At 37.5% G+C, this 12,586-nt stretch overlaps 1 pseudogene; it reads right to left on the bottom strand.

The window, feature by feature from the left end:
• Positions 1 to 1,751: 1,751 nt before the first annotated feature.
• Positions 1,752 to 3,250, bottom strand: LOC129035195 (axin interactor, dorsalization-associated protein-like; annotated as a pseudogene).
• Between the last annotated feature and the right edge of the window lie 9,336 nt (positions 3,251 to 12,586).

Below are 12,586 nucleotides of genomic sequence, written 5' to 3'. Positions count from 1 at the left end.
AAACGCTCCCACAATGACTACTGATAGCTCCACTGGCCTGTCTAAATGTTGACAAACTGCTAGCTTATTATTCAAATTACTGAGAATAAAATGAAAAGAAACACTTCTTTTCATACAACAACATGTCTTCCAACAGTTTTCAAACATTAGAACTACTTATGTATGGCGTTTATATCTATCTTCAGAGATGTTTTTGCAGAAAGTTAATTGTTTGGGCTAGTTATAATAAAATGTCAAAAAGGAACATTGTGTTAAATGTGTTGTCCAGAAAAATCTTGAATATCCTGATACCTTAGTAGACAAGTCAAGACTTTTTGTGCAAAAAGTCAGGATGGAACAATAACGCTTGTAGACACTGCCCATATTTATTAGAAGCAAAAGAAAAAATTAGAATTTAGTGGCCCATGCCTAAACATGATTGGCAATTTTAATATCATAGACAACCTAAGTATTTTTGTTTTTTTTTTCAATTTAAGCTTCTTTAATATTGGTGAAAAGTATTTGTAGTTCATATAAACCTTACTTACGTGAAGGATAGCAGATGCTTCATATAAATTATCACTTTGATATACATATCTTGTGGTTTATGAGAAAAGAGAAAAAATAATACATCGGTTTTGCTACCTTTTTTTAAGGGATTGTTTTATAGGTCTTGTCAGCAACATCAAACAAAAGGTACTGAGTACTCCACAGGGTACACAAGCACCTTAGAAAAATTACATGACATGGAGAAAATGTGCTTCTTGCTCCTTGAAGAGCTTACAGTCTAGGGATTTGACAACTCACAGTCTTAGGAACTGAGTGAACAACAAAGTAAGGCAAATTCTTCATCCCCTGGAGCTATTGTGGACTGTATCATTTTAGAGTTTGGAATTAATCCAATCAAGATGAGAGACAAGACTAAATTTGGCCGAGAATTCGTTCAGGCTCACATAGTTTTTATTAACATCCGTCTAGTAAACAGGTCCACCTAACAGACAACTGAAAGGAAAGACTAAATCTCTTGAAGTGCAAGGGCTAAAACAACTTAATTGTGGTTACTTATTTTAAAAAGCAAACATACTGAATGGTATGACTAGGGTGATTACACTAGTTTAAAAATAGGCCAGGTACTGACACTGCATTCCCCTCATGCATTTCTCATTTAAAATAGTGAATATTAAAATATGCGGGCTTTACATCTAACCCACAGAAAGCCCACCACAAATGTTCTGTGTATCAAATATCCACCTCATGTGTACTATGAAAGTTTTATTTATGCCCCATTAAGTCAAAAGTAAATAGTCAAATTATAGTAAGCTAATGACCTGCATATTTTCATATGGATGAATGTCAGTATATCTAAATAGGAAATAAATGGTGATCCTATCTACCTATATAAAAACATAGAATATCTTTCCAGATTTTGCATATTCCTCACTATAAGAAGAGGTATGCAGGTTTTAAGGTTCCATAATCAGTTGCCAGAAAAACAGCAGTTATGCCTGCAGTATCTTGTTAGCATCTGACTCAATTATTTTTAGATTACATTGTTTAGAAGACATTGTAAACCCATCTAAAAATTTGTAATTATTTTGAGATGGTTCCAATGTTAAACCTAGAATCATCATCAGAAAGAGTAACGATGTGATGTAGAAGAACAGCTAATCAACATGACTAAAAATATGCTCATTTTCAGAAAAACAATCTGGTCATCTGGAAACAATCACGCTACAACCTAGGGAACACTCCCATGTGGGATACTGATCTGGCCAAGGCACACTTTCTAGGCAGGAAAACTATCAGATCAGGGTGAATTTAGGCCACTTCAGAGGAGCTGCCTATAAACATCCAGACAGAGCTTTTTAGGCAGCAGATCTGGTCCAATTCCTCTCAAAGCAGTTTGACACTACCCTACCCACATCAACCCAAAGCTGAAGTTAAGTCAAAAGAGCATACTGGAGCAAAAGTGAACAGATTTGTAAACTCTAGCACATTCTTATTGCTGTATTAAGTCTGAAGATGAGCACATCCTACCCACAACAGTATTGTTCCAGGAAGCAGGGTAGGAGTAGTGGTAAATTAGAAAATAGACTATTCATTGCACAATTAATAGAAAAGTAAAAACATGTTTCAAAATCTACAATAAACCTGTATCCAAAGGAGTCCTATACGTCAGTGATGTGCTGGACTTTGAATTCTGTGGTACAGCTTTGCATTGAACTCCCTCCGGCCTACTGGTCTGGGTACGGCTTGCTTCCTGCCTGTTGAAGGGTTAATACGCTACACAGAGCTATGATGGTTTCTACTGAGTGGTAAAATTCACAGACGTTCCAGGTTCATCATGTCAGAATCATTCCTTGTGCAAAGTTTGATGTAGATAAATATAAAGTGGTTTCTTGGTCAATAATTGCAGTTTCTTTCTTTTAAAGTCAGTGGGTTTCTTGTATAGTTCTATTACAATTGGCCCAGGTTTAATTTCATCCATCTCCATGAAAGCAAAACACTTGGTGCTGGTAAACCTTTTTTGAGGCTTGTAGTGTTTGAATTCAAAGAAGATAGCTGCACCTTTGGTTAATTTTTCAACATGCTTCTGGAGTTCAATGTCCACATTAAAATGAACATATGTATCTTCTTTTCTTGAAGCCACAGGAGTATCTTGCACAGGAGTTAAGTCTATGCCATTCAGATCCTTTACCCTGTTATATAGGGATTGATGCACTGCCCAGCGTCTTTCAAACCAATTTTCTCAATTCTGATAGTGAGTAATGTCATTCCTGGTTCCAATGGCAACCTTGGCATCTAAAGTATTAGAAACTCTAGCAGGAAAAGAATCAGGAGACCCTGCTCCAGCACCACCTTCTTCTTCATCTTCTTCAAATTCCAAATTCTCTTCTTTACCCGGTGCCAAAATTCTTCTTAATGGGACAGGCTGAACATCAAATGGGAATTCTTTATTATATGTAAGAATATTCTTTAGGATTGGTTCTAGCTTCTTCAGGTCCTCCAGTTTAAATTCTTCTTGAGACTGTGTGGACTGTAAAGCTGCACTTCGCAATTCCAAGCATGTTGCAATTTTGCCTATGGTTTTCTTTTGTTCTTCTGTGAATTCAGAATTATTGTGTTGAGCTTGGGGCTCTTTTTGTAGATGTCTTGCTAATATCTGATACTCATCTATCGCCTCTACTAGCTGTCCCCAAAAGTCGAAGTCGGCGCCTCTCCTAAAACTGGCACCCCAGTGCTGCAGCAGACTCCGGGTCATCTCCGACATGGCCGGTCCTCACCCCATCCCCTCCAGCCCCTACCCCAGCAAGGCCGGGTTCTAGGGCGCCATCCTTTCCGGGCCTGACCCCGACATTAACAGGGCCAGGAGGAACTGCTACAGCCACCACCACCACCTGCCGAGGAGCCGCCCAAGCCCATTGTCAAGGCTATCTTGGGTGGTAACGGCTTCCCTCTATAGACCCAACCAAGTAGCTTTGGCTTCCAGTGCAAAAACTCGTATCTGTGGATCAAGTCCTTTGAAGAACCGTCATGGTTTTTAGTGCTATTATCTATGCACTATTCTACTTTCAAATAGTCATGATGGAAAGTTTAATAACGAAACATTTCACATGTTCACACACTATGACTAAAGGATATTATCACAATATATATTACTAATTTTTATATCTATATCTGCATCTGCATCATTATCTAGGATATCTATAATACATTTTTAATACCTGTATTCTTAGTATGCATTTCTGGGCAAAGGCAGATTATTACTACTTAAAGCAATAACCACATCAGTTCCTCTTTGCAGTTCTTTCCCTTTCTCATCACATTGCCATAGAAGGACAGGCCTGTATGGGCAAAGAGTTTTTTTTTTTTTTTTTTACCATGGGAAGGGAACCTCAAAAATTGAAACCCTGAAGGCTATATGGGAGCAGGACATCTCCCCCTCCCCTCCAGAAAGACAAAGAGAAACCCTATCTCCCTAATGTAAACAAATGCTTTTGGAAAGAGAAAGGGAAGGTGTCTGATTTCTTGCCCATTGGAATAGAAAGAAATGCCTTGGGGTTGGGAAGGGAGATAAAATAAGCATTTCAGAGTTTCTAATCCAGAGTTTTATATTTATATGTAATCAAATGAAAATTTGGTATTTTTTCCCTCCAGAGAATCATAGAATGTTAAATTTCCATAGGTCTTTAGAAATTACCTTTGCTTTCAAACAGCTTCAAGCGTTGCCCAGGTGGGAAGAACATGTTTGGGATTGGAAGGAAGGTCCAACAGACAGGATTCTAGGCCTCTTACACTGCACTTGCAACTAATACATCTGTATTTTTATCTGCTGAAAAGAATTGAAAGCCACACATTTACTCCCCAACCCCAGGTCCATGGACCAGTACCAGTCCATGGCTGTTAGGAACCGGGCTGCACAGCAGGAGGTGAGTGGTAGGTGATCCAGTGAAGCTTCACCTGTATTTATAGCCAGTCCCCATTGCTCACATTACCGCTTGAGCTCTGCCTCCTGTCAGATCAGCGGTGGCATTAGAGTCTCATAGGAGGGAAAACCCTACTGTGAACCGCGCATGTGAGGGATCTAGGTTGCGTGCTCCTTATGAGAATCTAATGCTTGATGATCTTTCACTGTCTCCCATTACCCCCAGGTAAACAAGCTCAGGGCTCCCATTGATTCTATATTATGGTGAGTTGTATAATTATTTCATTATATATTACATATATATAATAATCATAGAAACAATAATAATAGTAATAATAGAAACAAAGAAACAAAGTACACGACAAATGTAATGCACTTGAATCATCCCCAAACCACCCCCGCCCGCCACATCCCCAGATTGTAGAAAAATTGTCTTCCACAAAAGTAATCCTTGGTGCCAAAAAGTTTGGAAACTGTTGCCCTAGATGAGAAATCAGCCTAAAACCTCTGTGGCAGTTGGAACTAATGTGATACAAAGGGGCACACTGTCTATATACTGTGGCTTTCCCCATCATTTACACAAGACATTTTCATTTCTGAAAGCCAGCTTCCTCCTTTACAAGTTAGTTCTTGCCGAACATAACTTACAGGACTGTTGTGAGGATTAAATAACATAAGGTAGATGAATGCTTTCTGTAAAAAACATACAAACAACCAACCACTGTATTAACATTGCAGGATATTACTAATAGCAAAAATCTGAAGATTGAAACTCAGGTCTGTTTTTGCTGTATCTTTTTCTCTTCACTTCTCTTTCAGTTTCTCATGTAGTAAGCTTTGTGACTTTAGATTTTACTCTCCTAAAAATGTCCCTTGATTAGGGTCATCTCAGGTGACAGGATAGAAACAATTTCTGTTCTTTAGGGCAAGTTTGGTGATTACAAATCCTGGAATAATTCTCAGCCCTAAAAAAAATTTGTTTTAGGCCATTGTGCTTCACTTTGTCATTTACCTGGTGAATGTATTATTCTATTCATCCATTCCTGTTTGAGAACTCTATATTCCAGTTCTTACTGAATTTGAAGGAAAAGTAGATTGAATTTCAACCTGCGTGGGCCTTTTTGTGACATTCAGGGATCCATTAAACATGACCTGGATCAACATGAGTGAAGTTTAAATGAGTAAGTCATTTTTGGATTACTGGTGACACCAACCTTATTCTCAGGATTGAAAACAAAATGGCTCTCTCATTCTTCCAACCTACCATCACACCCCTTTATTTCATTAGTAAATTCACTGGAAGAAAAATGTTATAGAATCCTTGAGTTGGATTTTCCTGTATGGTTCCCTAATTCTAATGAAAGGGACTCAAGATCCAGAGTTGCTAAGTGATTTTACCAAGACTGTGCTCTTTTAATCAAAATGGGGTTTAGATAAAATAACCTAGATAATTTTAAATCAGTGTTTTCGAAACACAACCTGTTGCTACTTTGGCAGAATGTTCCTTCCAGGATAGTGTAATTAGTTGATATTATCTTTCCAAATTCCCAGTACTAATAACAGAAAGTTTTATCGAATAAAAAAATGAGTTATGTGTATTTCAAAACACAAAAAATTACTGTGACTTAAAATTCAACAATATTTTAGGATGCATCATAGAGAGTATCCTCCAATGGCTTTGCATGAAGAAAAATTTCATACTTCTGTAGGTGTGAGTGGCTGCTCCTCTGCTGATTCTCATTTCTTGGGTTCCACTAAAGTCATTGTTTGCCACATATCACTAGTTTGATCAATTCCTGTTGGGCAGATTTGGTCCTAATTATTCTGTTCTCAGTATCCTTGCCTAGTGTAATCCACCCCCAGCCTGAGGCATTTGCACCTTAAGTACTGACAGTGGGAGACTGAAGCCTATTCAGTTGGGAGCTCTCCCAGCCACTTTCAAAGATCTTGCTTCTTTTTGGAGGCTTATTCTGCTGCTAGGTCAGTTATCTTCTGTTCATAGAGTTTCTTGCCTCTATGCCAGCCACTGATTTTTTTTTTTTTGAGACAGCGTTTCGCTCTTATCACCCAGGCTGGAGTGCCATGGCACGATCTCGGCTCACCACAACCCCCACCTCCCGGGTTCAAGTGATTCTCCTGCCTTGGCCCCCTGAATAGCTGGGATTACAGGTATATGCCACCATGCCTGGCTAATTTGTATTTTTAGTAGATACAGAGTTTATCCATGTTGGTCAGGCTGGTCTCGAACTCCCAACCTCAGGTGATCTGCCTGCCTTGGCCTCACAAAGTGCTGGGATTATGGGCGTGAGCTACCGGGCTTGGCCCTGGATTCTTAATTATTAATTAATACAACAAAGGCTTTAAAAAGAAGATGTTCCCATTTAGAAACTGAAGAAATCCAAAGGCATGGTTTGGGTGTCGGAGCTGGTGGCAAAGGTGTTTTAGCAGCTGCAGAAGTGGGAGGAAATAGTAAGAGAGACCATTATTAGTTACAGCTTGGAAGAATGTTTCCACATGAAAATGATAAATGTTTTTTACCTGTGACTTTGAAATGTAAAAAATGCCTTTCCTTTGGTGCCTTAGTCATTTCCATGTCTCTCTCCTTGTCTTTTCTTAATAGAAGTAACGAAGGAGCAGGAACAAAGCATTACACATATACTATGAATATAAATATATCTGAATCCTTTCCTGCAGCTCCTACAAAACTCCTTTAATATACTTTTCTCTATCTTCATAACCCTGTAATCAGTGGGAATATTTCCACATGCTGTCAAAATTTCAGAGATTCTTCTCTTAGGCTGACAAAGTAGTAGCAGCTGCAGAGAGATGGACAGTTTTAGTAGTAACTGACATCAGTAGGAAGACTATCATGAGATGGTAGACAAAATTTGACTTTTATTTCTTTGAGGGTAGAGTAGGGATATAGCCAAAGATAAATTCATGGCAAGGGAAAATAAAATTAATGAACTAACATTTATTGAATAATTACTAACAGCCAGGTAATGTGAAGTAGATATTTTTATAAATTCTTGACCATGTCATCAAAGAGTGCACCAAAAACCACAAAGGGAGAGAGATAAGTCTGCCTTTTGAGAGCTACACAACACGACTGAAAAAATTATCCTAAAAAAGAATAGGACTACAAGACTTGGTTGTAAAATAATTGAAAGTTATATGCCTTTATTCTGAGCAAACTATCACAAGGACAGAAAACCAAACACCGCAGGTTCTCACTCATAGGTGGGAATTGAACAATGAGAACACTTGGACACAGGGTGGGGAATGTCACACACAGGGGCCTGTTGTGGGATGGGGGGAGGGGGAGGGATAGCATTAGGAGATATACCTAATGTGAATGATGAGTTAATAGGTGAAGCACACCAACATGGCACATGTATACATATGTAACAAACCTGCACGTTGTGCACATGTACCCTAGAACTTAAAGTATAATTTAAAAAATAATAATTAAAAGAATTTAAAAAAAGAAAAGCTGAGGAATTTCAAACTACTGTTAATTAAAATTGTAATCATTTCCTAAATAGGCATAAATAAAAAGGATGTTCTTGATGTTAAAGAAAAAAAGAAAGTTATATGCCTTTCTTCAAATATTGTGTCCATAAATAGGGAAGCTCATAAAAGTAGGGGCTTAGAGAAAGACAAAACATGGAGGCAAATATCGAGAATGCCCATCTAATACTCTTAAGCAGGAGCCCTCCAGACTGACCGGAGTATTATGTCCATATGACAAATGTAGCTATGTGGAGAAAGCTAGAGTTACGTTATACACCTAAATAAATAACCAACTTTCCTTGTTCAAATTCCTCACTCAGCAAGAACCTTTCTGTTCAGTTGACTTTCCATGTAGCTCACCTTTAGGGAGAGATTGCAGCAGACAAGTTCACATGGAAGAAAGCTCTCCTTAAAATTAATGGATAGCATGGTGACTGCAGGTAATAATACTGTATTACATACTTGAAATTTGATAAGATAGTAGATCTTAAATGTTCTCAACACACACACACACCGGTAATCATGTGACGTGACACATATGTTATTAGGTTGGTGCAAAAGTAGTTGTGGTTTTGCCATTACTTTTGATTAATGGCATTAAGTACATTGCAAATTACAGTTACGTTGAAGGTCTTGAACATGACTGCACAGTGCCTTGTGTTACTTCTAATAATGATGCTTCCAGTGTTCAACTAGATCCTCAGCTGTAACTTTTTCATGTCAAAGACAGAGAACAGTAAGATTTAGTAAATTGTCAAAGCAACATTCTAAATTGAGTCCAAGGATCATTTGCATTCTCACTAGTTAGTTCCTCAGGAGTTAGAAACATCATCACAACATGGAATATTTCAATGGTTTTGCCTATTAATTAGCTTGATGGCAGTAATCATTTCACAATGTGTACATATATCAAAACAGTACTATGTATATCTTAAATATATATAATTTTTATTTGTCAATGATATATCAATAAAGCTGGAAAAGATTAATTTTAAAAGGGGAAAAAACCTTAACCTACAACAATGTATACTTGTCTACTGTGTTTTGATAGCTTGATTCTGGATTGTTGAGGCCAGTCTACTCTGGGGCCCTGGTGATTTTTCCTTTCTGAGCTTTCAGGACTGAAGATCAGAACTTGAGTATAGCAGAATCATTGAGGTCAAAGCCACTTGTGGATACGTAAGGGGGAAGCTGGTGAGGATTGACCTGGTGACGACCTCCTTTGTCTTATTTCACTCTTTCTTTGAACTTCCATAGGTATGATTTTCTCCATTTTACAGGCAAAGAAGATACTGAAACTTGGAAATATAATATGGCAAAGTCTACCCAGATAACAAGTGGCAGAGCTGGAGTTTAACCAATGTCTATAAAATATGAGAGCTTATTCTTTCAGTCACTACACTGTGCACCCTTCCGTAAATGGTACTGAGGTATCCAGAAGCAGGAAACAGCTTTATGTCACTACAAAGTATTATTCAGTGTGGCCAACTTTGTCATATATTATTAATCCTTATTGAGTGTAACAAAAGCTCAGTTAGTATATATTATAAACAAATCGAAATGAATATTCATCAGAGAAAATATAATATAAAAAATCCTAAACAATACACACAGAGATGCTATGGCTTCATGCTTAATCCTAATACATGCAGCAAAGATAGAACGTTGCTTAGAATAACCATTAAGTTGTGCTACTTACGTTTATATTTTCTAGGATAATGAAGTAAGTAAAGCCTTTCTCCTAAGTATACTTGATTAGAGCAGTGAGCACATACTAATGAGTGCTCTATGCTACAGCACATTAATTTACATAATAATGCTTTTATTTGCATTATTTCCCTTGTTACTCCAAATAACCCTGGGTGCTAGGCAGGGTTGGTATTTTTCATTTTCATTTTACTTTGTAAAAACTGTTTCAAAGTATCAGAAACGGTTCTCAGACCTTTTAAAGAATCCCGGATGTGGAATATGGCACAAGGCAGTCTGAAAAATTGTTTTGAGTACTGACAAGTACATTGTCTTTCTTCTATTGCAACTTTAACATGCATCTGACATTATTTTTATCATTCCAGCTGTTGCTTTTGCTTTGTTCCTGCAATGCAGTTAACCCAATTTGGGATCTGGCCTTTTGTCTTCTGGGATCGCAGCTTAAGCACTCATCTTCTGCCTGTTTATATGAAAAGTCTCTGGGACTTTCCCATTCTCCTTTTTGTTCTTTTCAGCTGTCTGGCAAATACCGCACCTTCATAATAGATGAAGAACCCAAGGCTGAAAGAGGTTAATTAAATTATCTAGTGCCACGCTACTAATAGGTGAGAGGATTGAGACTTTAGCTTTTGTTTCTCTGACACAGAACCCTGTGTTCTTCTCATTAACTACACTGCAAATTATAGTGGTGTCCAAGGTCTTAAACATGACTGTCTGCACGGTGCCTTGTATTAGTTCTAATAATGATGCTTCCAGAGTTCAACGAAATCCTCAGCTGTAACTTCTTCGTGTCAAAGACAGAGAACAGTAAGATTTAGTACATCATCAAAGCAACATTGTAAATTGAGTCCAAGGATCATTTGCTTTCTCACTAGTTAGTTCCTTAGGAGTTTGAAACATCACCACAACATGGAGTAGTTCAAGGTTTTTGCCTAATGCAGATGAACTCAGAACATGCAGCGTAGGCAACCCTACTGCTAAAGGAAGATGTACTTACAGTGAAACAAGGTGTCTGCAAATAAGTGCTGTTAATTAATTTCCCCGACACTTAATTTTTCTTTTTCTTTTTGTAAGTCTTTTAAGTGTTTAAAATTTTAGCAGTACTGCTTTTGGAATTATATATTAAAGAAACATAGTTCTCTTTTCAAATATTTTTTCTACTCTGAAGAAGTTTGATCCCCATTCGATTTTCCTTGTGATTGCCTTCATGTTGAGTCAAGTTTGCAGATTAGTTTTGTGCTTTGGAAAACTATAGAGTAAAAGGGTCAGTCAATATATTCTGATCACTAAACACACATTTCACATGAGAAAGTGACATAACCTTAATAAAACAATCCTCTGAGAGCAAAGCTTTGAAATATTTATCAAACACAACTTTCATAAATCCTGCAGAGAAAAACTGCTTGAGCAGGACAGATACCACAAAGCACTGCTGCTATTTGCCTCACCCAGTAGAAGTTAAAGGCAATTCTTTGTAAAAAGCTGTCAGTCTTTTAGACTTATGTTCTGTGAAGAAAAATGCTGTAGCGAATGATCTAATCGCTAGTTCTATTCATGTGTGTGTTGACTTTCTTTCTCTTTTTTTTTTTTTTCTTTTGAGACAGGGTCTGTCTCTGTTCCCTAGGCTAGAGTGCAGTGGCACAGTCATGGCTTACTGTAGCCTTGACCTCCTGGGCTCATGTGATCCTCCTGTCTCAGCCTCCTGAGTAGCTGAGACTACAGGTGTGTGCCATCATGCCCGGCTAATTTAAAAAATTTTTTGGAGAGACAGAGTTGGTTTGCCCTTTATTAAAGGCATTTTGGGCAATAGCATATATGATTTTATTAAGTACAATAGATATTATGTATCCATAATGCCTATATGCCAAGAGCAATACATGGGTAAAAGCATAGATTTTGGAGCCAGACTAGCTGGCTTTGGGCTTTATTAGCTATATGTGCCTAGTCAACTTACCTTTTTGTGCCTCAATTTTTAATCTGTAAAATGGAGAAAATGAAAGTAGCTATGTCATAGGCTTATTGTGAAGATTGTATTAATAAGAGAAAAGCATATGAGACACACCCTGGCACATTGTAAGCACTCAAAATGTTCATTACTATTATAGTGAATGTGCCAGGTTCATATCATCACAGCAATTAAAAAATAACAAAGACATGTTGAGTATATCCTATATGTACTCTGAGCTGGCCTCACACGATGTAGTTTGTCCGTTGATTGTGTTGTTTTTTTCCTCTTGCTTATAGATTTAGTAGGCCAGGAATGAAGCCAAGGCCTCCCATTTCCTGAAACAGATAAATTGCTTGGAGCTGTGCTGTCAAATATGGTAACCACTGGCCACACATGGCTCTGAAAAATAAAGTTTATATGAACTAAAATGGAATAAAATTTAAAAATTCAGTTCCCCAGTCACAGTGGCCACAATTTCAGTGCTCAATAGTCACTTGTGGCTAGGGACTACCATATTTGATGATACAAAACACTTCCAACTTTGTAGAAGGTTCTGACAGCAGATTTGGTACTGGGTTTTCTCTTTCATCCCAACATATACCTAGTATAATTAGCTTCTAACTTTCAAACGAGATATGTTTTGAAAGTTCATTTGTAAGTTGGTAGGAGCTTTGAATAAACCTCCTTATGAACAAATTATATTAAGATTATGGCAACATGAAGCATATGAAGAGAAAATGACTAATAAGCATAAGAAAATGTTCAATCTCATTAGACATGGAAATTACAGCAATGAGATTAGTTTTGCTTTTCCAACTGGAAAGATTAAAATAACTATCAGGTACAATGCTGGTGACTGTGCAGTGAAGCAAGTGCTTGTGGGTGTTTAAGTTGGTAACACTTAACTGTAAATCAACTCGACAATACATATTAAAAGTCTTAAAATTGTTTGTATTCTTTGACTCTGTAGTTCATCCTCCAAAACTCTAATATAAGAAAAGAATTAGAGATGC

Source organism: Pongo pygmaeus, chromosome 3, assembly GCF_028885625.2.
Source record: "Pongo pygmaeus isolate AG05252 chromosome 3, NHGRI_mPonPyg2-v2.0_pri, whole genome shotgun sequence".
Classification (NCBI taxonomy): domain Eukaryota; kingdom Metazoa; phylum Chordata; class Mammalia; order Primates; family Hominidae; genus Pongo; species Pongo pygmaeus.
The sequence above is the reverse complement of the archived record's forward strand: the minus strand, read 5'-3'. Positions and strand labels throughout refer to the sequence as shown.